The following is a 6,000-nucleotide window of genomic DNA, read 5'->3' as shown; positions in this document are numbered from 1 at the left end:
TTGGACAGTCAGCTTTACATGGAGTACCATACCCTCAGAACTGAGGAACATCACATCTATCAAATCATTCTCCAAATCCATAAAACATTGGTTATTGTCAAATCAAATATGCTGCCATAATACAGAATAATGTGTTTGCATTCATCGCTATAGTGGTGTCTCTGTGTGTTGTTGATGCATTCAAATGTGTGTCTATACACTTTTCCCCGTGTCTACTGTGTGTGATACTTGTGTTATGTGTTTTATCTAAGGCTTTCTTATTGATATGTATGCTAGGGACTGCAGATGCAAATGAGCCTGTATGGCTAAATCTGGCACATTTACATGTTGGACTTTGTACTCATGTTGATTAATGTGCGTTGTCCCTTTTAAATAAAGAAATCAAGGAAAAAGGAAAGGTGAAAGGTCACGACCTGGCTGACCTGGATTCCTGCGCCGTGAGGAACATGACCTGTGTTTGCTGGACGCACCTGTGCTGTGTGAGGTGAGCTTCAGATGAGGGACAGAAGAGGTTTATCATGTGCTTCACTCTCTCTCTCTCAGAGGGCATTATGGGATGGGTTATGCTGCGTTTGCCAATTAACACTGGTAATTAGACCCGATGTCTGGATAGACTGAGACAGGAGCTCCCAGAGGAACCACTTCCTGTCTGAATCTGAGCTGACTTCCTGTCTGCTGCTTCCTTCTTATTCTTCTTTATATTCTCTGTTCCTCCTCCATCACAGGAAAGCCAAAATATAAAAGGGAGACGGAAAGGAAACTTTGGAAAAAGAAATGCTGGAATTTGACTGAAAATGTCAACCTTGTTACTCATAGTGAAGTTGTGCTGGTCTTCTCTCCTCTATTGTGTCGTATATCGAGTGAAACGCTTCAGGAATAAGAGCAGATGTGGGCGGGGCTTGATTGTGTCTGTGGGGAATTGATTGGATGGTTGTGGTTTGCTATTGGCTGATCTCATGTGAGTGACAGGTTGCCCCGCCCTCGTCATCAGAGAAGAGAAGAGATGCTGCTGTTATTCTGATTCAAGATTATTAACACAATAATCATGTGCACTGATAAATCATTTACAATAAACACTGCAATATTCCAATATTTTGTACTCATTATTAAATTAATGCTAAAGTCGCGATGATGCCACAACAGATCTTTTCTTTCGCATTGTGATGTAAATCTGAGTGACGCGAATCTTTGAAAAGAAAGAAAAAATGAAGGGCGGGACTTTTGAGTGGCTGTTGACATGTGGGCGTGGCTCTCAGAAATGGAGGCGGGTCTGAGCGCGAGCTGGCAGTGGATTGTAGGAAAGGGGCGGAGCTTAAGCAGATGAAATGATTGGAGAATCCGGCATGAGTCATCAGAGAGATCCAGTTGTGATGGTAAAGCACTTTTCACATAGGAAAATGTCGTTTCAAAGCTGTCTTAGAAAATAATATATGTTAAATATATTTAGTAATTATTAAGCTTAATACAAATTTTGACAGCCCTAAAAATGCATTTTGTAAAGTCTTTGTTTTCTCTCAAATCTTCCCTGTATCCCTTTGGGAAAACCCTTGGGTTTCATAAACCTGTAAGATGAAGCGGTCAAATCCTGCGAGACTGATGGAGCCGGCGAGGAGACGACGAAAACAACACAGAATATATATGTACCTTTGATGGGATTGGAGAGACGCACAGATGATGGAGAGACTGAGGTTTGATTCCTCTCTGGAGTCAGTGTTTCAGTGTTTAGGAGGATATCGAGCTGTAAACGCTGATATGGGTATATTGTTCTTAGTGTTAACAGGCCTTAATTGCAACTCTTTTTGTTTATTTATGAATAAATCTGAGTTAAAGATGAAGACGAAAGAACATGAACACACTCCCTCTCTGTGTGCCTGTGTGTGCCGATGTTCAGGCATTCCCTGAGTTAGCAGAAGGAGAATAAAGAGTGTTCCTGAATCTCCCCGGAGAGCTGCAGTGGAATTACAATAATACATCATATTAGATAGAATACGATTAGCAAAGCTGGCTGTTAATGAATGTCTTTATTTGGCTGTGCCCTCTGAGGCTCGACTGCGCAAAGTGGAGTTAATACACACATATTCAAGCCCTTAGGGGAGAGAGAGAGAGAGAGAGAGAGAGAGAGAGAGTTGAAGAGAGAGAGAGAGAGTGTGTGTGTGAGAGAGAGAGAGAGAGAGAGAGAGATGAAGAGAGAGAGAGTGTGTGTGAGAGAGAGAGAGAGAGAGAGAGAGAGAGAGAGAGATGAAGAGAGAGAGAGAGAGTGTGTGTGTGTGTGTGTGAGAGAGAGAGAGAGATGAAGAGAGAGAGAGTGTGTGTGTGAGAGAGAGAGAGAGAGAGAGAGAGAGAGAGATGAAGAGAAAGAGAGAGAGAGAGGTTGTATTTGGCTGAATGTCATTTAGACATGTCCTGATCTCTTACACATCTACTAATGCCCAACTCAAATCACATTCCCACAGTCTGCCCACCTGTTCCTCAACGCTTCGGTTAAAAATACCTCTTCTGATTCCCCTGCCGCTTCCAGTCATTTACACCAGTGTTTCTATAACAACCATAAGAATTAGATATGAGCCAGGCCACGAGGTCCGCAAGCATGAGACTGCTGTATCAGAATAATATATCATGCTGTGGTTCATCCTAATTATGAGATAAAAAGTCAAAATGATGACATACTAAATAATAAATATGAGATTAAAAAGTTGAAATCATGCAAAGTATCAAAATGTTGACATTCTGTACTTAGTAATTAAAACATTTATAAATTATGACATAAAAAGTCAAAATTGATAAAGTTGAAATTAAAACAAATAAAGACACTTATGAGATAAAAGTCGAAATAACGACACACCAAGTCATACTTTTTGTCATAATTATGGCATACTAAATCATAATTATGAGATAAAAAGTTGAAATTATGACATACTAAATCAATTATGAGATCAGAGCTCGAAATGATAATATAAAATATTGAAATTATGACATACTAAGACAATTATGAGATAAAAGTCAAAATAATGACATAAATCAATTATGAGATAAAAGTCAAAATAATGACATAAATCAATTATGAGATAAAAGTCAAAATAATGACATAAATCAATTATGAGATAAAAGTCATAATAATGACAAATCAATTATGAGATAAAAGTCATAATAATGACAAATCAATTATGAGATAAAAGTCAAAATAATGACATAAATCAATTATGAGATAAAAGTCATAATAATGACATAAATCAATTATGAGATAAAAGTCATAATAATGACAAATCAATTATGAGATAAAAGTCAAAATAATGACAAAAATCAATGAGATAAAAGTCATAATAATGACAAATCAATTATGAGATAAAAGTCAAAATAATGACATAAATCAATTATGAGATAAAAGTCAAAATAATGACATGAATCAATTATGAGATAAAAGTCATAATAATGACAAATCAATTATGAGATAAAAGTCAAAATAATGACAAAAATCAATGAGATAAAAGTCAAAATAATGACATAAAGCAATTGTGAGATAAAAGTCAAAATAATGACATAAAGCAATTGTGAGATAAAAGTCAAAATAATGACATAAATCAATTATGAGATAAAAGTTTGAAATTATGACATACTAAGTCATAAAAACATTATGAAATAAAGTCGAAATTATGACATACTCCCGCTGTTTCACATTCAAGGTTTAAGCCTAGTTCCAGATTAAAATGCATATTTTTAACTGAAAGCATATCTTAAAATATATCAGTGTCATTGTTTTTGTCTGGAGATTCACACCAGTAATGTTTAATTCTAAGGCTTGTTTATAAAAACACTTAAATGCCCTGACAGAACTAAGGCCTAATCCTGGCTTAATCTAAACCCTGTCTGTGAAACCAGGCCACTAAGTCATAATTACAAAATTCTTAAAAAAGATAAAATTATGACTTTTAAAATCATTATTTCAACTATTTATGTCATAATTCTGACTTTTTAATGTCACAATTTTGACTTTTCATCTCTTAATTGTGAATTGCCAAAGCTTGATGGCAGAAATGGTCTTCCGAAGATTGGCGAGTCAGTGTTATCTTCAACACTGCGGGTGAACCGAGAAAAGGAAAACTCTTTCTTTGATTGGCATCGAAGCATTAATATGAGTCAGAATGAGTCAGATCTGCGTCACGTCTGAATCCGGACGGGTTTTACAGCAGAATCCTGAAATCCTGATCCGAAGACTAACTCCGAGGATCAGGATCAGCCCACGCTCGACTCAGGCTTCGTGACTCATCCGTGCACAGAACTAGATGTGTTTGATCTGAGGGAGAGAGTGGACGAGGAAGAGGAGCTGGAGATGAGGTGTGTGTGTGTGTGTGTGTGTGTGTGTGTGTGTGGGTGGGTGTGTGTGTGGAGTTTGGCAGATGTGCCCTCTCTACAATCACACACAGCCCACGCGCACAACACGCTATTTACACGCCTGCATACATCGACTATTTATACAGCGACTGCAGAGATGAAAGGAAACGGAGGAGGACAGGCTATTAAAGTCAGATAAAGGAGAGGAAAGCGATGGCCATCCTCACCTTCAGATTAAAGACCTGTAGAGTTATTACCTCTAAAAAATACTGGGTTGTTTCAACTCATGTTTCGGTCAAATATGGACAAACCCAGTTATTCAACCTTATCGGTTTGGATTAGTCCATATTTGAGCCAAACATGAGTTGACATAACCCAGCAGTGAAATAACCCAGCAGTGAAATAACCCAACAGTGAAATAACCCAGCAGTGAAATAACCCAACAGTGAAATAACCCAGCAGTGAAATAACCCAACAGTGAAATAACCCAGCAGTGAAATAACCCAACAGTGAAATAACCCAACAGTGAAATAACCCAACAGTGAAATAACCCAGCAAATAACCAGTTATCAGTTTGTAGCAGTAAATGAAGAGATGTCTCATTGATCACAAGTTCAGTATGGCGTACCACAAGGCTCAGTACTAGGACCGCTGCTGTTCATTCTGTACATGCTACCCTTAGGAGATATCATTAGGAAGCATGGCGTTAGTTTTCACTGTTATGCTGATGATACTCAGCTCTATATTTCTTCACGCCCTGACGAAACTTACCAATTCACAAAAACAGAGATTCTAATTATTGGACAAAAAACTTCCTCACGTAATAATCTAGAATACTGTCTAACACTTGATGGCTGCTCTGTCAAGTCTTCGTCGTCGGTTAGGAACCTGTGTGTGTGTGTGTGTGTGTGTGTGCTCTTTGATACCAATCTTTCATTTGAAAGTCACGTGTCTAGTATCTGTAAAACCGCATACTTCCATCTTAAAAATATATCTAAATTATGCCATATGCTCTCATTGACAAATGCGGAACAATCAGTTAATGCATTCATGACCTCAAGGCTAGATTACTGTAATGCTCTACTGGGTGGTTGCCCTGCACGCTTAATAAACAAACTACAGCTGGTCCAAAACGCAGCAGCTCGAGTTCTTACCAGAACCAGGTAGTATGACCATATTAGCCCGGTTCTGTCAACACTGCACTGGCTCCCTATTAAACATCGTATACATTTTTAAATATTGCTGATTACTTACAAAGCACTAAATGGTTTAGCTCTGCAGTGCTTGAGCGAGCTCTTAACGCATTATACTCCTTCACGTCTATTGCGATCTCAAAATTCCGCCCAGTTAATATAATATATTAATACCTTAATACCAGATAATACCTAGAATATCAAAATCGACTGCTGGCGGTAGATCCTTCTCCTATTTAGCACCACAACTCTGGAACAGTCTTCCTAACATTGTCCGGGAAGCAGACACACTCTGTCAGTTCAAAGCTAGACTAAAAACACATCTCTTTGACCTAGCATACACATAACACATTATAGACTTCTATAATTCAATGTTAGGCTGCATAGATCAGGTCAGCCGGAACCGGGAACACTTCCCATAAATCCTGATGTACTCGTTACATCATAAGAAGAATGGCGTCTACACTAATATTAGTCT

Source organism: Rutilus rutilus (genome assembly GCF_951802725.1).
Source record: "Rutilus rutilus genome assembly, chromosome: 5".
In the NCBI taxonomy this organism is placed as follows: Eukaryota; Metazoa; Chordata; class Actinopteri; order Cypriniformes; family Leuciscidae; genus Rutilus; species Rutilus rutilus.
The sequence above is the reverse complement of the archived record's forward strand: the minus strand, read 5'-3'. Positions refer to the sequence as shown.